Source organism: Sceloporus occidentalis, unplaced genomic scaffold (genome assembly GCF_023333645.1).
Source record: "Sceloporus occidentalis isolate IW3139 unplaced genomic scaffold, rSceOcc1.0.p SCAF_13, whole genome shotgun sequence".
NCBI classification, from domain to species: domain Eukaryota; kingdom Metazoa; phylum Chordata; class Lepidosauria; order Squamata; family Phrynosomatidae; genus Sceloporus; species Sceloporus occidentalis.
The window spans coordinates 16,124,238-16,147,906 of NW_028316993.1; the positions used below are offsets into that span (position 1 = coordinate 16,124,238).

Here is a 23,669-nt window from a genome sequence, read left to right on the forward strand (position 1 = left end):
GCCCCCAATGAAATCAATAAAACCAGGCATAGCTGGAGTGTTTGGGAAGATGGGACAATGTCTATCTACCATCACCAACCAGAGGGTTGGAAGGTATTCATAAACCTTGCAAGGGAAGATTTTGGGTAGCAAACTACATGTACCTGGCTCCATTTCTGGTGATCCCATAGCTATTCCTCTAGTGGTCCAACTCTTAGGAGGCGTCAGATACCACTGAACAGGACTGACTTTTGCAACAATAAATATTGTACTGTAAATGGAGAACCAAATCCTGGCAACACCATTTTTTAAAAGACATTTTCCTTAATTGTTTTGCTACAATGATCATCTCCCATACTTTATACAGGGCACCCTTCCCTTACGTGGGAGATCCATTCTGTCCCCCCCCCCCCAGGATGCTGAAGCCCCATTTAAAACAAGGGGGCTTGTGTATGCGGCACGGCATGGCGCACATGCCACAGGTGCATGTTCCATTGCCTTTTATGGTAACCGGTTTCAGCATAAGCTGAACGCCATGTAAAGTGCGCCCACGTATGACGCAGGCTCACTGTAATACACAGTTCTCTGCTCAAAGATCTGTCCAAGCCATACCAGAGAAGGGAGAGCAATAGGGAATTTCAAACGGCCCCTCAAGAGTATCTGGGCATCAGACTGAGGAGGCAACCTGCTCATAGCCTTCCATACTGTGGTGAGGTGTAGTAAAGTACTGTATGTGCCTTCAAGTTTCATAGGATTTTCTTAGGGCAAGAATATTCAGAGGTGGTTTTGCCAGTTCCTTCTACCAGAGTCTAATATATAGCATGCAGGACCTGGTATTCACTGTCAGTCTCCCATCCAAGTACTAACCAGAACTGACCCTGCTTAGGGGTCATAGGCATGATCAAAATCCTACCTTAGTTTCAATCCCTTCATGGATCAGTCCTGGTCTGCTACTTTAGGACCCTGAAAAGTGAGTTTACACTTGCTCTGAGTGGATGATAATGTTCGCAATCCATCATCTATGTGTAAAACAAGCTTTCCAAACGTCCATGAAAAACTTGCATTTAGCAGCAGCCAAAGGGGAGATGCATGGTAGAGTAGGGAAATATGTTTCCTCCAAGGAAGTAGTAAAAAGAAAGCCCCTTGTGCCAGAATTAATAAAGATTGATGGCTGCATTTACAACTCCTTGAAGGAGATGTAGCTATTTCCTCCTCCCTGCTCCAATTTCGTTTCCATCTTCCACAAAGCATCTGCTGTCAAAGTAGGGAGTCGGTGCCATAGGAACCTCAAGAGTGACCTGCTCAGGAACAGAATTTAGCTGAAAGGGATTGGAGAAATGTGTGTGCTGTCTTTGGGCCTGGGTTGGAACTGCTGTCTCTTTTATCTAGCTACACTTCTGCATTGGACTTAGAGAAAAAGTAGAGCAGAGAAATCTGTAATGTATCCTGGATTTGATGCTTGTAGTGCAGAAAGGCCAACAACACGCATTCCTCAAAGTAGCAGATCCAGTCTTTGCGTCAGAGCCCCAGAGATAACAGTGTTCTCATGTATCTGCTATATTCGACGTTGAAATTAGATGTTGATATTGTACCTGTATAGGGCTATTGATGAGTTTTTAAAGATTTTATGATATGAGAATGTGTTTTAACTAACTGTAATTTAAAATTTGTTGCTGTACTCCCGCCTCGATCCGTTTTGGAGGGTATTTGTTCTTGTGTGCCTTCAAGTCATTTCCAAATTACAATGATCCTAAGGTGACCCTCTCCTTAGAGGTTTTCTTGGCAAGATTTCTTCCGAAGTCAAAGGCTTTCATGGTCAGCATTCATAGTTTTTTTGTGGGTTTTTCAGGCTATGTGGCCATGTTCTAGAAGAGTTTATTCCTGATGTTTCACCTGAATCCGTGGCTGGCATCTTCAGAAGGGTTTTGGCTTTGACGTCTTCTGTGGCTGAGAGATTGTGACTTGCCCAAAGTCACCCAGTAGGTTTCCATGCTCAAGTGCGGATTCAAACCCTGGTCTCCAGAGTCGTAGTCCAATGCTCAAACAATGGGATCATATTTGGGGACATATCACCTTTATGTGCCAAGATGTGTGAAGAAGCTATTATTACTTCCAGATCTCTTCCTTTTTCCTCTTTGTATGAGCATCAGTGTTCCAAACAGATGAGAAATGGAGCATAAAGAAGCCTACGCCATAATTGGTGCAAGCTGCTCTGGAAGTTTTGAACGATACCGAATAACTAGAATAAATGAACAATAAATAAATAAATCTAACTATCTTTGACCCTGTTATGATGTGGTGCCAGCTCAGAAAAGATGGATATTCCATGGCATTTTTTTCCAGAACACAGTCACTTTCCTGGACCTACTGTATTTATTCATTTATTATATTTATTATATTTGTTTGTATCCCGCTCTTTTCCCAGGACTGGGACTCATATATACTCAACTATAAACTGACCCTGTGTATAAGTCAAGGGCAAGTTTTGGGGCCCAAATTATGGCTTTTGCTATGACCCATGGATACAGTAAGTCGAGAGTAAAACTTAGGGCATATAGCAAAGGATCTAAAGGTTGAAGCAAAACAAAACCATGTCAAAGCACTTACAAAATTTCAGCAGACATAACTCTTTGTGCCAACTCTTAAGGCTGGATGGATGAGAGAGTAGAGGGAGTCAGTGCTTCCAGGACAGATTATACTCTTGCTTTTCACCAAGAGATAGTTCCTTCTTTTAAATAAGAGTTCAGATACAGTACTTACAAATGGCCTGTGGATAAGTCGACTCAGGTTTTTGGAGTCAATTTTTTGACCTAAATTTCTAGACTTATACATGAGTATATACAGTAACTGAAATCTTACACGTGGAAAGTTACACGGGGAAACCATTTGGTGCTTTCAGACATTTCTGGCAATGAAACTGCTTTTCAATCTTTATTTTGTTTCATTTCATTAATAGGCTGCCTTTCTCCTGGAAAGGGACCCTTTTCAAAGGATGCACCATGGCTTTGAGTCGAACCTACAAGTTTTTTTCTACATGTTAGGTAGCAGTTCATACCTTTTTAAAAAATTGCCCTTCTGGGTCAAGCCTGTGGTTCTTATTGCTCAATATTCTGAGTGTTTGTTGTTGATGTATGCCTTCCAGTCATTTTCAACTTATGGCAAACCTAAGGTGACCCTATCATTGAGTTTTCTTGGCACGTTTCTTCAGTGGGGGGTTTGCCATTGCCATCTTCTGTGACTTGTCCAAGCTCATCCAGTGGGGTTCAGTGGCCAAGCAGGGATTCACTGTCCACATTTGCATCCTAACTTTGTTTCTATCACAGGAGTGAAGGCAGCATACATACGGAGGTCTACCATCCAAGCATGGTGTAGTGATTTAAATGTTGGAATAGGACTCTAGCAGGCCAAAGACTGAATCCCTGCATAGCCTCAGAAACCTACTCAGAAACCTTGGACAAGTCACACACTATTTTACTGACTTCTAAGAAGCAGGGAGGCAAAGAGTTACTTTGCGACTGATAGAGGAAAGATGGAAAGAGAGAGAAAAAAAGAAGGAAAGAGAGCAGTGTCTCAGAATTCAGTAATGGACATTTCATTGTAATTAAAAGTTGCTAAGAATGTAATCAAATAAGGGAAACTGCAAGCATAATCCAATGGCAATCCGAATGCAATCATGGGGTTTAACGCTATTGCATGATAACTACCACACGCAATTTCAGGCAATGGGAAGTCAGTCCGAACGCGATCATGGGGTTTCACGTTATTGCGTGAGAGGTGATCACATGCAATTTCAGGCAATGGCAAGCTATTTTGGGGCAATGGGAAGTCAGTTCAAATGCAATTCAAATTCACATAAATTCACTGAACTAGCAAATTCACGTGAATGCATTCTGGCCTCACTTTCTTTTCATTTGAAATTAAGAGAAATTCCTCCTGTGTGATAAACCTCTAAGTAGCAGCTGGATGGTCACCTTTTGGGGGTGTGCTACAGCAATAGGTTTCTTGCATTGGCAAAATGCTGGGCTGTACGATCTGTATGCCCCTTAAAACCTTATGGTTTGTGAATTGTTTGTGAACCGTTTGTGAATAATCATTTGCTTGATGTGAGTTCCCATGGTCTACCTTCTGCCTTGTGAGACTGGAGTCTCAAACTACCAGTACAGTGGTCCAAGAAGTTTCTTTCTGGCTAGTAGTTTCATATCCCCCTATCTTTGTTTCACTCACCAGCCCGCATAATCTGTCTCCCTTAACTACTACAGCTATTCTCAATTTCTCTTGGACCGGTGGGGGGTTCAGACTTCTTTCCTGCCTGAGCAGCAAACACACATCCATTCCCACACCCTTCCCAGGTTTGATCTTTGTTTTGAATGCCCTGTTTAAACAAGTTGTCCATTTTCTCCAACTTTCCGGTGCAATCGCTGCACTCCCAACATGGAACAAATATATCAGCTTTTCAAAATAATAAGCGCCGAAGTGAGTGGAAGCCCTGCCCTGTCTGTCATCTCTGTGATTGATATTTAAATGGAAGGGATCGTAAATCAATGGTCGCCCTTCAAGGAAGCTTTTTGGCTGAGCTGAGCTACCAGAGAGAGGCTGAGATCGTGTCACTCACAATGAAGTCAGAACCACTTCCAGCCGAGGCTGTGTAAAATTATATATATATATATCTCCACAGAGAGAAAGTGCTTAGGTATTTGAAGTGCAAACAAAGGAAGTCCTTCAACTTTAAAACAGCTCCTTAGATGCATTTTCAGTTGAGAGAGGATTCAGATGCCATCATGGCTATTTGCTTGAGTAAAGGTATGCTGCCTAGATTCTTGGATTTGAAGTGCAGCCTCCTTCTGCATGCAGCTGTCTCTCTGAGTATAGAAAGATATACTGTAGTCCCTCCACATTTGCTGGGGTTAGGGGTGAAAGGCCGCTGTGAATGTGGAAAAACCACAAATAGAAAACACTATTCTTTTTACCTGAGAGAATACTTCTCTAGGAATCTCCAGGTCCTCCAATGCAACTCTGTGGTCAACATCTGCCAGAAGCTGATCATAGAATCATGCTGGAGGAACTACAGATGCCTAGAGAAGTGTTTTCACTAGGAACTCTAGGTTCTCCCGCACAACTCTATGGTCAACTTTTGACAGAGTTGCGCTGGAGGACCTAGAGATTCCTAGAGAGAACATATGGCTGAAAACCGCAAATAATCAAATCTGCAAAAGTCAAAGGTACAAATGTGGAGGGCCAGCTGTAAAGGAACCCTTCAGCACCTTTGAGATTGACTGAACTAGTCACTGAGGTTAACCGAGGCTGACCGACTTAATTCAGATAGTCCCAAAGCTGCTACAGGATTGTCTCTCAGCATAGTTTAGTTTCCACCATCTTCCCTTTCCTGTACCGCTTCAGGAGACACCAGAAGATGCAGGGAAGGAAGATGCTGGAATTAAAATTATGCCCATAAATAAATACCTGTCAGGGGCTTCCCATTGCAGCTTAAGAGCTGAAGGTACTAAGAGATATGGCTGGAAATAGTTTGTAGCTGATCACTGTCATTTGATGATAACTGAAGTGGGTTGCTGTATGGTAAATAGTTCTTTTGAGTTTGTCAAAAATGACTCTCTTACTAAGGTGGTTTGAGAAAGAGAGGGGTAGAGGTGGTTTGAGGAGGGAAATTATGCTATAACACTCCACCCACAGAACATGGGATCCCTAAACAGGATGCCTTCGGAATACATTACCTTCAAATATTCGATCTGTACATAATGTGGCACTGGATATTTTCATTACTGTTCATTCCAAGTTAGAAAGATGGGCTATGCTTGGTCCTTGGTGCTTAGGAACAACAACAACATATTTAATAAATAAATTAAATAGTTTTAGTATTGTGCATTATCAGTATAATCTGAAAGAAAACCTCAGGGGCATAGTTAAGAAAAATATCTTGAAATTAAAATAAAACAGAGTTTCTGGCCTATTACTGAAACCTCTTGGAGCTCTGAAGTTCAGTTTTACAACATGATCTTTTCTTTCAGACCCCTCTAGGACTATGACTCTGATCTTGATCTACTGGCCTTTAGCAGACCTACAAAGGGAGCATTAAATATGCTGTGAAACTGGACTTCGGGTCTCTGCCAAACATCTGCGCGTGGTCTTGCCGCACCAAGACTACAGGTAAGAGCATTGTCTTACCTTCTGTTCTTTTTATGAAGAAGAGGCTATAGATCATCACTGGAGCACATAGAAGGTATGCAACGGTAAGGTTCAATCCGCCACCAGCACTCACAGTGGATGGTTCTGGACTTGGTGAACTGATGGTTTGACTTAATGTTAGTATCTGAAAATTTGCATGTAATTTGCAATTCCCAATTTTCTGTCTCTGTCCTGCATTTAAAATCACACCCTACCATCATGTCCAGAAAACCGATACAGCAAACACATGCAAACAGTAGAATCACCGACTTTGCCTATGTGTCCATGTAATGGGGAGTCCTGTGCGTCTATCCAAATTGATTTCAGTTTGGATTTTAAAAGGTGTGTTGAAGTAATGGGATCAAACCAGGGCAGTGGAGCTATACAGTGGAGCTGGGATACAGCCCTGGTGTAGATTCAGCCTGGAATACCCCAAACACTGTATCGATCTATGGGATATTATCCTTACTGCCCCATTGCTTTCTGTGGTCACTACATGGGGGTGTTATTAGGTCTGTTATTACTATAGTTGTTACTATCACTGCCAGCAAGCGTAACAAGAAAATGGCTTTGAGACAATTAAGCAAGCAACAAACCTAGTTATTTGGTGGTTTTTTGGGGCTATGTGACCACATTCTAGAAGAGTTTGTTTCTGACGTTTCACCAGCAACTGTGGCTGGCATCTTCAGAGAATGCTGGCGAAACGTCAGAAATAAACTATTCTAGGACATAGCTATATAGCCCAAAAAACCCATAGAAAACTATGGATGCCGGCCATGAAAGTCTTTGACTTCACAAGCAGCAAACTGATACTAAAACCACCAGAGAGGGGCAATGGTTCCATAGAGTGCAGTAGAGACCTAGGACCTTACCACACGGGGGCTTTTTGAGCGTCAGTTCGCATTGGCCAATGCGTATTCGCGTTATATAGCATTGGAGTTCCACACCTGTGAGCTCTGAATACACATATACAGATGGTGCATACCCCTTTCATAAGTGGCTAAAGGTAGCAAATCTCGCGATATACCACGCTAAACAGTGACCTTATTCTTCACCCCCGGAAGTTAAAAATGTTGCACCCCGTTCAGAGCCCCACAGAGCATGCGCAAAGCTGCCGATGCGCTTCGGCGAACACACATTGTATTAGGCTGGTGTGGTGATCCAATCTGCACTGGCCTCCCTTTGCGTGAATACGCATTGGCCGATGCGCAAGACCTCGATCCGGAAGGCCACCTAGGTGTGGATGAACGATGCGATATGATGCGAATACGAATCGGCAAAGCGTATTCAGAGAGCGTGAGTGTGGATGAACGATGCGATATGACGCGAATACGAATCGGCCAATGCGAACTGACGCTCAAAAAGCCCCCGTGTGGTAAGGTCCCTAGTAAATAGGATGCTGACAATGTCCTTTGACACAACATAACTTTCAGTTCTGTTATCAATTGCTCAACATGAAGATTTTCTTCAGGGTGCTGTTGCTTTGGTGCCATTACAGAAGAGGCCATGGTTTTTCTCCTATCATATGATGCTACAGAACCAAAGGGAGGGTAGCTGGGGAAGATCTTAGCAAATAGAAGCCATGAAAAGTGCAGTGGATTTGAAAATCTGTGCAGAAATATATCAGCTACTGCATGGTCTTTGCAGATTGGTCCTCTCCCCTCCTCATATCTCCCATCCAGAGTCTTATTCTTATTCCTCACAGGTCAGATATCAATAATGAAAAAAACAATGAGTTACCTGGGATTGTCCCAGACAATTTGCTGGATATTGCACAAACAAACACCCTCCCACCCACCATGCCTCAGATCACTAACTGCAGTCCATCAATCTCCATGTTCAGTGCAGCAATTTTTGTCTTTGAAGGAGCTCTGCAAGGTTTAGTGAGTTAATAGTGTGGAACACAAAGAGTCCTCTGGGTATGGCTCACATCGCTGCGTGACGTAAGCCCTTTGGTGTGCCGCTCAGGCCAAGCATGTCTGAGAGAGCTCCCATGCACATCTGCAAGGGATGCTCTAACCACCTTTTTCTTAGTCCCATGAACAGAATGTGTTCCTATGCTTTATGGAAGATATTTATTCAAGCCCACATGCAACTATCTTCTCAATTCCAGCTGCTGAGGACCAAGGAGTAAGGGACTGCTTGCTTGCCTTCCAGGTAGCATCTAGTTGTGCCACTGTGGGGAAAAGGCTTTTTTGTTGTGCGCCTTCAAGTCATTTCCAACTTATTGAGACCCTAAGGCAAAGCTATCATGAGGTTTGTTCAGAGGAGGTTTCCTTTTGCCTTCTGAAGAGAAATCTAGAGTGTCTCACCTTCAAACTGCCCTGATTCAGCAAGGAACCCATTTATCCTTTGTCGTCTCGCTTTTTCAATCACCTTTAAAATGTTTCTCATCTCACTTTCCCCCTTTGTCCTCAGCTTACTTTGGTTGTGGAAACTGAGTTCAAAGTGTAAAAGGAGGTTTCACTCCATTAACCCAATAGGCTCTGGCAAAAGCAAACTGCTGTAGTTTCTCTTAGCTTGTTTGCTCTTATTCACAACTTTTGCCATTTTGGCCCCATTCTGATGTTTCAGTTTTCATCTGTGAAATGTTGAAGGGTATGGGATATGTATGGTATTGCTATACTTAAGAAAGGAGTACAATGCACATGGTTGGTGGTACTTTTGCTGCTGGTTTCAATTTTGAATCCATCTTATGATATACGATTAAGTGTTGCTCAAACTTAGACATTTTGACCACAATTCTGTGCTTTATGTATGATAGGAAAGACAGCAGAATGTAGTAGTTTGAGCGTTGGACTACAGCTCTGGAGGCCAGGGTTCAAATCCCTGTTTAGTCATGGAAACCCACTGTGTGATCTTGGGCAGGTCACACTCTCTCAGCTTCAGAGGAAGGGGAAAGCAACCCTCCCCTCAAATTCTGCTAAGAAAACACTATGATAGGTTTGCCTTAAGGTCACCATAAGTCGGAAACAATTTGAAGGCACAAACCAATAAGTCTGTACTACAGAATTAAAGGGATCAAACTGTTGTGTTATTGTTCAATACCCCAGGATAGGAAATTTTTTTAAAAGGTAGATTTTTTTTCTCCATCCTTGACAGAAAAACGGAAGTCTTGGGAAATCAACACAGAACAAAATTGTCAACTGCCATGCAATTTTCACTCCATTGCAAGGACAAAAAGACAAACACATATTGTCCTGTTCTTTTCAGTTTCATTGCAATTACAGCAACAACAACAACAACAACAACAACAACAAAAGTATTTTGCAGGGGGGAAATTATTTGCACAAAATACATTTTTATGTGATACGTTTTGCACATTGAGCAAAATATTTTTGGTAGCAAAAAATTGCTATCATGAAATGCTTACAAAATTTTTGAAATGTGACTATTTTTAAAATAAGATGTTCATAATCTGACCCACCGGGGAGAACACTTTTCAAATGTGCAATTCTTGCATATGAAAAGGCTGTAGGAATGAAAGCTTTTTGAGGTAGCTAGGAATCTCAAATGAGAGAGGACTGTCAGGAGATCCTTCCATAGCTCTGTACTTGGTTTCCTTTGTTGTTAAGGACTCCGTTTGAGGCTTTGGGAAATCTTTTTGCTTTCACATGACACTGTTTGAGGCCTCAGGAAACCTTTTTCTTTCACATGAGCCTCTCTAGAATGGATTTGCTATTCAATCAGGCCTTTGTCTGGCCTGTTTGTTGAGATTGGAAATGTGACGGCAGCGGGCTGCCATATTGCCAAACGGCAAAAGCAGTGTTCACCTGGCATGCGTTTTGACAGCTTGAGATGCAGCCAGTTTCCATAGTTGAAAACGCTCAGGCTAAGTATGGCTGCTGGTTCTAGGTTGGTATTCTTTGCCTGCCCTCCCCATCGGCTCCGAGAGACAGATTATTTGAAACAGGTTTCTCCGAGACAAACTGCCTCAAGTCACTGTTCTTCCCTGAATACATTGCTGAGGAAGTTGGATATGAACTCCCCAAATTCAGCTTTTTGCTCATCTGTGAAGAAGACAAGGTTGCCTTGGTTGAACCTATTACGGCTGCATCTACAATCCCCAGGATCTCATAGCACTGAGACACGGCAATTAAAACGGTGTCAAACTGAATTACTTCTGCAGTGCAGATGCAGCCTGCCTCTCAGCTTAAAATGACATAATGGGATTGCTTCAAGGGTGAAATAAGAATTGTGCCAGGACGTTATACCTGTAAAAGTGACATAGAAATAAATAATAGTCATAATGGGAGGTGAAGCTGTCGCAAGATGGAGCGGCACAATCCTGCAGTCGGAGGTGCTGTGTAAATGCATCCATTTTCCATTCTGCTTTACCACCAACTGCGCCGTGCGTTTAGGTAATGTGTAGTTTAATGCTCCAAACTCTGCCTGCAACCTGCTATTTGAAGGCTAGCAGTTTCTTGCTTTTTCTCACTGGTGCTGTGGCATTAACAGTGTCCTTCTCCCTATGTAATGCCAAAGGAAGGTGTTATCTACCCTCGGGCTCTTTTAGTCCCTTGCCTTATTTTTATGCTCTTTCTCGAGAGATAAAGTAAATTCACCCCAGTCTCATCTCTTGATCTTCTGGAAAGAAGCTGGACAATAAGATTTTAGAAGGTTCAAGATCAGGTTACAGTCTTATCATTGCAACACCCAGCAGAGGCTACAGCTACAGGAGAGGAAACTCCATCCACATAATGTTCAGTCTTATGTCTGCTTCACCTTGACCACAAGATATCAACTTGAGGCACAGTTATTGAAGAGCAAAGAACACAACTAGGTTTTAACTCTGGCTATACAATGGCATAGTAAAATGGTGTCCCTTATTGGAAGTAACACATTCAATGGCACACATTTTCAGATGTAATGTTCTGAACTTGCTAAATCACAATTTGCCACACTGTGAACTAAGCCAGCTCACTCCTCTCTCATCTTAGATACCAACTTTGGTGCAACAATCCTACTTGGACTGTTACCCATTAAAGCCCCAAATGAGAAACGGTTAAATGCTGTGGATTAAACTAAATCACAGTGCCCCATTTTACATTTATGATAGAAGGTATGGTATGTTCTTGGAAAATCTTGGAAGCTGAGCAAGGTGAGCCATGGTTAGCACTTGGATGGGAGGCTGCCAAGGAGTACCGGGTGCTGTAGATGCAGATTCAAATGCAGATTCAACCCTCCATGGATACCTTCAAAGCAGCAAGGTTCCTTTGCAAGACATTGCCGCGGGTGCTGCCCTACACCATTTTTAATAGGGACTTACAAGCCACACACTCCCAGTCTCCCAGCCCCACACGGTTTGCAGCCCCTATTTAAAATGGCATTAGGACAGCAAAGGAGGTGGCAGCAAATAATCTGTGAATAGTCAAATCCGCAAAAGTCAAATGCGCAAATGCGAATGATCAACTGTATTCACATTGCTGAACTCACCCTTTTGCCAAATAGTTTCAGCACTTTGGACAGTTGCTTTAATGCTATCTAATACTTGGGCTGGATTCCCATCAGCCCTAACATGGGAACCACCAGCTAGCACATTGATCTGTGGTGGTCGACAAGGAGTGTGCATGGACTGCCAGGGTTTGTTTTGGGTTTTTTAAGATCAAACATGTCTGGAGGTCTATCTATGGTTGTGAAACACAGGTATTTTATGACAGTAAACTGTGCTGGAGGTGGGTAGGATGCAACCTATTTAAATGGTGAATGACCACTTCTAGATGTTTCTTAAAAACAGTGTGCCCTTTTTAATAGCCGAAAAGGTTTACTCTGTGGAGTTTGGAGTAGAGCCACAAAGCAGGCTGATGTTGGGGCTGCATGCAGCCTCGGGACCACATTTTTCATCTAGCCTATATAGTACTATCTTTTTGTGGGTTTTTTTTAGTAATGTGGCCATGTTCTAGAAGTGTTTATTCCTGAGGCTTCGCCAACCTCTGTGGCTGACATCTTCAGAGAATGAAGAATGAAGATTTTGGAAGCATTCTCTGCAGATGCCAGCCACAGATGCTGGTGAAACATCAGGAATAAACTCTTCTAGAACGTCGCCACATAACTCGAAAAACCCACAAAAACTATGGATACTGGCCATGAAAGCCTTCGACTTCACCTAAAGAGTACTAGACATGTTAAGGGGTATTGTAACACCTTTGAGACTTAACTAAAAGAAAGATGTTTGTAGCATAAGCTTTTGTACACTGAATCTGCTTCATCAAATGCATGGAGTGAAGTGCCTAAGGACAGACATTTATATGCATGAATGACCCAGTCATGTGTGAGAATAGTAACAGAAATGCAAAGCCTGTGGGCATGATGGTATGGTGCCAAGTTCAGTCTTAACAATGATTGTTGAGGGATGAGGTGGGAGGAAAGATACTGACTAACACCAGGATGAGTGGGTGCTCATATGAATGGTTGAGGGACTTCTTGGAATATAGCATGTTGCTCGCTAGAAAGGAGATGTGATAAAATGGGCACCTCATGAATTACAATATGTGCGCTCTGCCAGGTTACGGGCATGAAACTACCGGAGAGCAGTGGAGAATAGGGGGTCTTGGAGATGTCTCATCCATAGGGTCCCCATGAGTCAAGCTTGACTTGGGGGCAGTTAACAACAGCAACAAGCCAAGAATCCATTGTCACTGTTCAGCCCACTGTCGATGGAGTGGAGTTTGTGGATATATCCCAACTCTGCTGTTTCTCATTGAAATTGTGTTTGGTCTAAGAACAATCTTGCTAGATGGGGCCAGGCAGATGTCTCTGGAACCAATGGACGTATAGCCTAAAAACGATGATGATAATGACGACGACGACGATGATGATGATAGCCATCCTATGTGTGGTTTTGCCCTGGCACTTGTTATTCAGTAGAATACTATGTCTGCTATGTCTTAGATAACACAGGTAGAAGCCAGTAATAGAATCAGCCTCTGTAAATCTGTCTTGTGCTTTAAAATTTTGTCAAAGTTTGTAACCACTGTCAGTGAATTTCATAACTGAATTATACATTGTGCAGAGAAAAACTGCAGTTGTACCACAACAGAATCCTATTGTTAAAGTATTTACTTCCACACTGAGCAGCAGAACCTAATGAAGATTGCTAGCTATGATGGATGCTCCCTAGGCTAGTATTGATGGAGCTTGGGAAGAGAAGCAGGGAGAAGACAGCCAGTTGACAATCATCAGTCTTGCCATTACTTCTTTCAAATGGCACAGTTTTGAAAGAATCATATTAAGACATTTTTCGAGGGGTTATATAAGCCGCCGTGTTGAACGGCAGATTAGAAATCGATGAAATAAGTAAAGAGGTTTCAGGCCCGTTTAGTGGTTTAATCTTCCGTTCCTCCTGTAAGCATATGTTTTATGTTATGTCGAAATTGCAGTGGCCCTGGAGATGAGTCAATAAAAATCATTCATCATCATCATCATCAGAGTCACATTCTGTGCTGTAGCAAAACCTTGTTCCCATTTCTCAGAATCCTGGCAGGACATTGCTGGCTGTCCCAATTCCAGCCCTCAGCAGCAGTCGGCGTTCTGATACAGCGGAGGAGAAGGAGCCAGAAGGAGCAGGAAAATTGGTTGCACAAAATAGAGATGTTATGAATCCAACAGCAACACTAAACCTGAGGTTTTTGACAGCCAGGAGCCCATTGAACTGGAAACTCTGGATACAAATCCCTCTGAGAAACTGCCTCATGTTAGATTATCATAGCACAGGGAGATGCTTGGTTTCTGCTGGAGTTTGGTTCCAGGACCCCCATGGATACCAAAATCTCTGGACGCACAAGTCCCATTATATACAGTGGCATAGTAAAATGGTGTCCCTTATATTAAATGACAAATCGAGGTTTGCAAAGTCAAAGGCTTTCATGGTAGGCATCCATAGTTTTTTGTGGCTTTTGGGGACTCTGTGGCCATGTTCTAGAAGAGTTTATTCCTGACGTTTGGCCAGCATCTGTGGCTGGCTAGCGAAACGTCAGGAATAAACTCTTCAAGAATGTGGCCACATAGCCCCAAGAAACCAGAACAAACTATAAATCAAGGTTGTTTTTGGAATATATACAGTTGGTCCTTCACCTTTGCAGCTTTGACTTTTGCCGATTTGATTAATGTGTTCTCTCTAGGAATCTCTTAAGTCCTCCAGTGCAATTCTACTGGAAGTTAATTGTAGAGTTTTGCTGGAGAACTTAGACGTTCTTAGAGGAAACGCTTTTCTAGGCATTTGTAGGTCCTCCAGCATGATTCTGTGATCAGCTTCTGGCAGATGTTGACCATAGAGTTGCACTGGAGGACCTGGAGATTCCTAGAGAGGTGGTCTCTTAGGTAAAAAGAATGGTGTATTTTATTTACAGTTTTCCCACATTCACGGGGGTCCTTCACCTTGAACCCCAGTAGATGTGGAGGGACCACTGTATATATGTGTGTGTGTGTGTGTGTGTTGAATATTTTCAAGCTGTGGATGACTGAATCCATGGATGAAAAAAGTCTGTGTTTATGGAGGGCCGACTGTAGTGTTTCCCTGCATAGGGAACATGCAGGCAAGAAGCAATGTGTTATTTCCTCTAACTGTCCCAATTTGACAGCGACAGCCCCGGTCAGCCTACTGTCGTCCCATTTTTCAGCTCTCTTTTCTTTCTTCTGACTTTCCCTCTTCATCATTAGCTTAATTCCACTCAATAAACTCAACAGGGCAGAATCTTGACCTTCCCAATAGGCTCAAGCAAAAGCAAACTGCTGCAGCCTTTTCTGACTTGCCTGTTCTTCCTCATCCATAACTTTCGCCTTATGACCCCATACTACTGGTGTCCTGTGTTTCATCTGAAATGCTGAAGGGTAAGATGAATGCAAAACAAGGCATAACAAGTGCATTGTGCATAATTGATGCAAAGAAGGAGAATGCTAGGAGTCAGATGCAGGGCAGAGGACTATTCTTTTAAGATATTGACTATCCCTTTAAGCCCACGTTCCTAAACTCTTCTGCCTTTGCTTGGCCAGCCTGAGAAGAAAGAACTAGAAAAGGAACAGTGTCTAAAGCTTGCTTCTGTTGCAGTCCTCTCTTTACCACAGTCCTCTGGCCATTGCTCCTTGCTGGCCATTGTATCAATGTGTTCTTAGGGAAATGTTTATATATGTGGAAAATAAGTGGGTTGCATGAACCCTTGTGGGATTATATAGATATCATATCTCACATAAATATAAACATGGAGAAAATTACAATAGAATTGAAAACTGCACATTACATGAGAGCGTTGTAAGTTGATTTTTCAGTGTTTTCGTTTTGAAGCAGTTATGGTTGGGGCTTCAGATTTGACTGGAGAAGCATTTTAACATTTCCCTTGTTGCCGTTTTCCATATTGAAGTGTGTGTACATTGTGTGTGTGCACACAAAAAGATAGGTATGGTCCAAATACCAGTTTCCTTACCAAACAGGATCAAATTCAGAATCCTCCATGGCTGCTTTGAAGTAAAAACTAAAATCACTAGGATACCTATTCCCAATTCTAACCCATAACATTTGGTTCAGGTTGCTTGCTTTAAGGCGGCATTATGAATCCGTAATGTCTCACCTGACAGGTTCCTTCAGTCTCCGCAAGCATTGGAGCATATTATTGCAGACATAAGGACTAGAAGCCTGTTTTAATGGATCACTCCTCTATGTTTTTAACTGTATTGTTTTTAAATGTTGTCAAGCCTCTCTGAGTCCCAGTTCTGGGAAAAGAGTGGCATACAAAAATGATGATGATGATGATGATGATGATGATGATGATGATGATGATGATGACGATGATGCAAGTCTGGTTTCTTTTTGAAATACTGCAATTTTAAGGAGAGTTTCTCTATCTAGTATGGCTTTTCGACACTCCCACAAAACCTCTGTATACCCATTGCCCTATGGTTAAAAGTAAAATGTATCCTGAAGGCAAGAAAATGGAGTGCCTTGAGATTAAAAATCCCATTTGCGGGTTTCCAGTGGTGATTCCTCTCTCTAGTCAGTTCCAGATCTCCCTGGTTAGCCTTCTGGTGCAGCCGCATGCGGAGACTTGGTTCCAAAGCTAGATGAGAAAATAATTTATTTGCCACAGAGTTTGTAAGGCAACGCTGAAACTGAAGTGTGTGGTTACCGCTCCGTCCGTCTGTGCACAGAGCACCCCTTCAAAGTAATAAATTGACCACTTTGTCTTGGGATGGAGCTTTGTTGATGTTTAGAGGGAATATGTAAGTGGGTGTATACGTCACGTCTTGGCAAAAGACAATCAAAGTATTCAAGCTGCGGGCAGGAGCCTTGGGACAGAAAGTGGGAGACAGCCTGGGCTTGGAGAAGGAGGCATTTCAGAGGCAGGCAGGTGAGTTAAAGAGGGGCCTTGGGGTGCTGTGTGGGGCGGTTGCGTCTCCTTCTCCCACTGGGAGAAGAAAGGGAATAAGAAAGAGAAAAGAGTCAGCTTCTTTCCACATGTATTTTTAGGGGAATAGGAAGATGAGGCTAGATTTCACATTCCTTTTCCTTTGAGACCATTCAGTGTTATTACCAGGCTAAAAGAGAACTATCCAAATGCCCAACGTCTGTGCTAACTGGGTTTGGAGAAAGAAGGAAGAAAGGGCCTAGCCAGAATAAAGCTGCTTCAGGTCATTTTGGAGGTATGATGCATCTTAAGAGGCCAGAAGTTGCACCAAAGCTGCACTCCAGGAGAGGAGTCTGGCTTTGGCATGGCTCCCGGCCTCTTAGAACGCATGCATCATTTAAACAGCCTATCTCCAAAGTGACCCCAAGCAGCTTTGTTTTGGCCTGTCTGTTTGAGCCCAAAGCCATTGTTGTGATGCATGCAACAATGCTCCTTGTGTTGGTAGTCACTTTCCTAGGAAATTGTTTATTCATATTAGAATTCTGGATAAGGGAGACTCAACCTGTAATAATAGATTCATTTTCAAAGTGAGAATCCTTTTGAAACCAAAATGGCACCATCCACACACAGGAGAGGCCAGCAGATGTGGGATGAAATCTAGCTACTCAGATGAATCAAGTAAGACTTGCTTAATCAATAATATTATTTCTCTTTCCTTGCGGTAGATGTCTAGATACGGAATAGAGACTAAAATAACTTCCAGGCAGACCTCTGTTTTCGCGGGGGATATATATACACACACACACACAAACACACACACACACACACACACACACACACACAGTCGCCCCTCCATTTTCACAGACTTGAGATCCACAGTTTTGATTATTTGCGAAGGGACGACCTCTGTTAAAATTAATGGTGTGCATGAGAGAGAGAGAGAGAGAGAGAGCACTTGGCCATTCAAACCTATGGGGCTTTAATATCCATGGATTTCCAAATTTGCGGGGTGGGTGGATGGGTCCAGAATGGATCCCCTGTGCATTCAGAGGGGGGACTGTAAATAGATAGATAGATAGATAGATAGATAGATAGATAGATAGATAGATAGATAGATAGATAGATTATAATAAACTCTCAGACATACAGGAGAGGTCCCTGGAAATGATAATCCTCTTGGACACTCCTGAACCAAGACTAGAAAACCAACCTTGTAGACTGTGTGAAGTCGAAGGATTTCATGGCTGGCCTCCATAGTTTTTTGTGGGCTTTTTGGGCTATGTGGCCATGTTCTAGAAGAGTTTATTCCTGATGTTTCACCAGAGAAGATGCCAGCCACAGATGCTGTCGAAACGTCAGGAATAAACTCATCTAGAAGATGGCCACATAGCCCAAAAAACCCACAAAAAATGTGTGGACTGTGTTGTGTGGTGTAGCCCACAAGACTCTGGCAGACATCAGGAGGAAGGAGGGCTAGCATACACTCAGCACCTGTTTGATGGCATGAAATTAAATCACTAAAGAGGCATGTCCAGGCTCTGATCTGAATTGTATCCTGTCCCTCCATGACCATTTTCCTTGTTTTGTAATTTCCTACATAGAACTGACAATACATCATTTAAATAACACACACACACACACACATACAAACTTTCTTCTCTTTTGTAGCAGAACCTGTGGTTCTTCTCTCCCTGTAGCTTTGGCCTTTGTTACTGCAGGACGCGACAATGCTGTTTTATTGCCAGAAACGACTTAGTCAGCTCAGGTCCCATGGCGTTCATTGGACTACTTTGCCAGGATTCATTTTGTGTCTCCCCATTACTTACCCTTTCCTTGGGGGATCTGCTTTGTGTTTTTCCTTGAAGGCTGGATTTTGTTCCGCTCTTACAGCTCCTCGGGACAAGAGGGTCTGTGTTACAAGCTAGTAAATTCACATTGGCTAGATTCTCCTAACCTCCTAAATCTCCAGTTACAGGATCATTGTCTTGGGATGAAGATCTTCCCAGGGAGCCAAGAACTTTGACTCGTGGTGAATTGTCTCAATTCCTTGTTCTCACAGCTTTACATAAAGCCTGAACACTTTGTGATTTTATACTCGTAAAACCAGGGAATGATAGCATTTCTGTGTTAAAATGTATTTTAGGATTTCCCCTGGAATAGGAAAACAGGGTATGGAAATGAAGGAAGAGGGGAAAGAGATTCATGATTTCAATGAGATTTACATTAGTGAGGATAGACCATTTTGGAGCCAGCAAAGAAACAAGTGTGTGTCCCTGAAATCATTTCAATTTCTTTTCCAATTGGGCAAATGTGAATTTGTTTCTTTGCTTACTTTGTGTACTGCCTTGTTGTTGGAGTCTGCAGAGAATTTGGTTTGTCTTACAAACAGCAAAATTAACAGATCTGGAAAATGTGGTCAGAGTCTCCTGATTTGGAGGCAATGAAGAAGTCGGATATGAATACATGATTGTAGTAGCTAAGTTTTAATAATGGAAAGGTGCCAGGACTTTGTTGTTGTTGTTGTTGTTGTGTGCCTTCCAGTTGTTGCCGACTTATGGAAAGTGTAAGGTGAACCTATCATGGGGTTTTCTTGGCAAGTTTCTTCAGAGAATTTTGCCATTGCCATCCTCTGAGGCTGTGAGAGTGTGACTTCCCGAGGGTCACCCAGTGCAGATTTGGATCCTGTTCTCCAGAGTCATTGTCCAATGCTCAAACCACTACACCATGCTAGGACATGAGCTTCATTGATTTATATTCAGTGAATGGGACCACACAACTTTATGCTATTATGTCTATGGTAGCATGCTCAGTGAAAGAACTAGACAAGATCCTGAACTGTAAGGGTATATTGTTCAATACTAAAGTTAGGATTGTCAATGCCATATTTCCCATTTCTGTGTAAGGCTATGAAAGCTGGACAGTGAAGAAAACTGATAGGGAAAAAAGGCAATCCATTTGAGATGTGGTGCATGGATACCATGGGCCTGTTACAGACTGCCAAAATAAAGCTGCTTCGGGTCTCTTTGGAGGTATGCTATTTAAATGATGCCTGGGTCCTAAGAGTCCGGAGGTCGCGCCAAAGCCACACTCCATTCCTAAGCACTGGAGGGCAGCTTTGGTGCAGCTTCCGGATTCTTAGGATGCATGCATCATTTAAATAGCATACCTCCAAAGAGACCCAAAGCAGCTTTATTATGGATTGCTAAAAAGAGAAATAAATGGGTCCAAGAACAAATAAAGTCTGAACACTCTCTAGAGTAAACTGAGGCTGTCGTGCTTTGGCCATAGCATGAGATGACCTGACTCACTGGAAAAGACAAGGTGGAAGGCAATAGGAAAAAGAGGAAGGCCACATTCCAGATGGATAGACTCAATCAAAATAGTTACAACCCTAGCTCTACAAGACCTGAGCAGGGCGCTTACTGATCTGGCGACTTGGAGGTCTCTCATTTATGGCATCACCAAAACTCAAAGTCAACTTGACATCAGTTAACAACAAAAGTCATTGGGAGATGTACTTGCGGAGATGTAGCTATGTATGTCTCCCGATGCAAAGTCTGTACCACGGCTTTTGGCCACCAACTCATCAGTGCTTTTGTGAGTGATTCAACGTACCTTAACACCCAAGTGTCAAAGTTACTGAAAGTTTGACCTGTTCATGGCTGGGCCATATGTGAGAATATGATAGATTCTGCTAAAATTTGGGTTGTGGTTGGGATTGGGGTTGCAAATCTACATCCAAGATTGTAGTCCTCACGAAAGTAGAAGGAAGCTAACCTTATACAATATTTAGGGCAGAATTGAAAAGTGTGAGTTCATATTGAGATATGTATGAGGGAGAATTAGTCAAACATTAAGTAACTCATGAAGCTGAAACGGCTCATAATGGTCATCATGGCCTGTTACAGACTGCCAAAATAAAGCTGCTTCGGGTCTCTTTGGAGGTATGCTGTTTAAATGATGCATGCATCATAAGAATCCGGAAGCTGCACCAAAGCTGCCCTCCAGAGCTTAGGAATGGAGTGTGGCTTTGGTGCAACCTCCGGACTCTTAGGACCCAGGCATCATTTAAATAGCATACCTCCAAAGAGACCCGAAGCAGCTTTATTTTGGCAGTCTGTAACAGGCCCAAGTGTTCATTACCTCTTAATATTATAGCCTTTAATAATCTCTTTCTATCAGCAGCAGGTTGAAGCTGGATCACTAGTGAAAATAAAAGCGTTAGGAGCTAGTCCTTTCCAACATGTGGGCTCACATTGCAGCCTAGGCAACTGCTGAAAGTTAACAAAAAGGAGGTGTATTTTCGTATGTGTTGAAAATCATGTCTAGCTTGAGCCTGGGTCTTTACTTTGCACTATAGAAGTCTGCCATTGATTTTCCATTTCCAAGAGCAACGTGGAATCAGTTTCACTGTTGCCAGGTGCAATCCCTTTTGCTTTCGCATAGTTATCCAAACGTGTTAATTTTGATCTGAGTCTACACCAAGGGTTTTACACACGCATACACATATGCTATTCACACACTTAAGAGCCCTGGTTGCAGAGGAGGATTTTGGCCTATATAAACCAACAGCATGCTTTTCCACACCCAGTTTAAGCTGATTTATTTTAGTCTTGGGCTTCATGGGAGGTTGCCAAGGTTCAAAAGGCACTTGTCTTCTCTGTCCCGTCCTTTCATAAACTTCTACGGAGCTAAGTGTTGATGTCCTGGAGACTGAGTGCTATGCCAGATTCCCATCTGTTGAGTAACCAGGGTACAATTGCTTTGATATACTTTGCTGGCATGGGTTCCCAGATCTTCACAGAAGGGAAGGCAGAGCCTGCAAATGAAGCAGTCTGCCCAGCTGAGGCTTGGTAAGCCCTGAGAATGGAAAGAAGCATGTAAAGAGCGTATCTGGGGCCAGAACTTGTTGCATCACATTTAGCATATGGTGCTGAGACTAGTGCCTCATACCTAGGAAAGCGGCCAGGGTTTGCTTGCCATGGATTCACACTTGAAACATTTACAGTCATGTTTGTGAATCTCTTTTGGAAACATTTGGCATCTTTAAACAGTATCCTCTCCAGATGTGTGTGTGTACTTTTACTGTATATACTCATGTATAAGTCTAGAAATTTAGGTCAAAAAACTGACCCCCCAAAAAATGAGTTGACTTATCCACAGGTTAATGTAAGTACTGTACTTCAGCTCTTATTTTAAAGAAAGATCTATCCCCTGGTGAAAGATAAGAGCATCATCTATCTTGGAAGCACCAGTCTCCGCTACTCTCTCATCCATCCAGCCTTAAAAGTGAGCACAAAGAGTTATTATGGCTGCTGTAATTTTGTAAGTTCCTTGACATTGCTTTGCTTTGCTTCATCCTTTAGATCCTTTGCTATATGCCCCTAAGTTTTACCCTTGACTTATCCACGGGTCATAGCAAAATCCATAATTTCAGCCCCGAAAACTTTTACCCTCGACTTATACATGAGGTCAACTTATAGTTGAGTATATACAGTATGTTTGTTCTGACATACACACGTATGAGGGATTCTTAAATTTTGTCTTCACAGATTACTTTCAGTAATGTTCATGTGCGTTTCTCTGTGTGTGTTCTGTGCCTTCAAGTCATTTCCAACTTATGGCACCGTGGGGTTTTCTTGGCAAGATCTCTTCAGAAGAGGTTTGCCGTTGCCTTCCCCTGAGGTTGAGAGAATGAGACTTGCCCAAGTTCACCCAGTGGGCTTCATGGCAAAGCTGGGAATTGAACCCTGGTCTCCAGAGTCATAGTCCCACACTCAAACCACTACATCATGTTTCAATTCTCACATACTCAACTCAGATGCAAAATGGTTACAGAAGTGCTTAGACCCCTGGCGACTCTCAGCATCGATGTCATCATTTCGTGTCAAGTTGTGTCAAGCTTCTGCAATCCACTCCACCACAAACAAAACCAGGAATGACCCTGCATTGTGGGACCATTGGTCAAAGGTGAGCATGGATCCCCCAGTCCTATCTGTATTTGCACCGTCACTCTGCCGTCTGATGCAAAGGTACTTGTTTCTGCCACGTTTCATAGTACACTGAGTTTTATGGAAGTGGATCCATCGCAGGGTTGGCTTGAGTCAACTTGCTTTCTCTGAGGGCCCCTGGTAATTTTCCCCTTGTCTTTTGGAATTTAGGAGACGAAAACCTGTTTTCTGAAACGTTGTTAGATGGGGATTTGTCTGAAGGGGGAAAAGAAGCCAACATTAAGGGATCTCAGCTGTAAAAATATACTTTCATCTGTATAAAAGAAAGCTGAAGGAGGGGAAAAGTCTGAATCAGCAGTTTTATTCCCTTTACCTTGTATGACCTATGCGCTTGTGCTCCCTTTTGATTGGTTTTTTGCTTTTCTTTCATGTTAAGTCAAGTTTAATATGAAGTCGAAGGCTTTCATGGCCAGCATCCATAGTTTTTTGTGGGTATTTTGGGCTCTGTGGCCATGTTATAGAAGAGTTTATTCCTGATGTTTCGCCTGCATCTATGGCCGGCATCTACAGAGAATGCATTCTCTGAAGATGCCAGCCACAGAGGCAGGTGAAACATCAGGAATAAACTCTTCTAGAACATGGCCACATAGCCCGAAATACCCACAAAAAACCATCAACTTTAATAGTTAGAGCATTAAACTAGAATCTAGCAGACCTGAGTTCAAATCCCTACTCAGTTACGAAGTTCACTGGGTAACCTTCAGCCAGTCACATTCTCTCTCAAAGTTGCATTATACATAAGGTTGTTGTAAAGACAAAACATACAGGGATAAAAAAAAACATGTATATTGCCTTCACTGTTAAAATCATAATGTATATTTAGCTGCTTAGACAGTTTCCCTTATCCAAATATTTGTGAACCAAAGCATTTTGGATTTATTTTTATTTAATGTTTATTTTGCACTATTTGTATACACATAATGAGATATCTTGGAGATAAAAACATGGGCCCTTGGTATCTGATTTTGGTGTGGAGATGAATCTAGAAGCACCTTTGAGATTCACAGGTTTATTTTGCGTGAATTTTCACTGATCTCAATCCATGTCTTCAAATAAGCTGAAGGAATATAATATTAAGAAGAATTACACAGTTGTGGATATATGGCATGGGATAGATGAAGATGCAGTAAGATGGGATACAGAAAGGTGCAACTTGTGACTC

The 23,669-nt window shown here is 42.5% G+C and overlaps 1 protein-coding gene across 2 annotated transcripts in view; it reads left to right on the forward strand.

The window, feature by feature from the left end:
* The window catches only part of COL8A2 (collagen type VIII alpha 2 chain), a 133,578-nt gene that overhangs the window by 88,712 nt on the left and 21,197 nt on the right, over window positions 1-23,669 (forward strand). For both annotated transcript variants that reach the window (XM_089478208.1, XM_089478209.1), the window contains one exon: window positions 6,003-6,141. The gene's annotated coding sequence lies outside the window, so the exon portion shown is untranslated. The remainder of the gene's footprint in view (window positions 1-6,002; window positions 6,142-23,669) is intronic.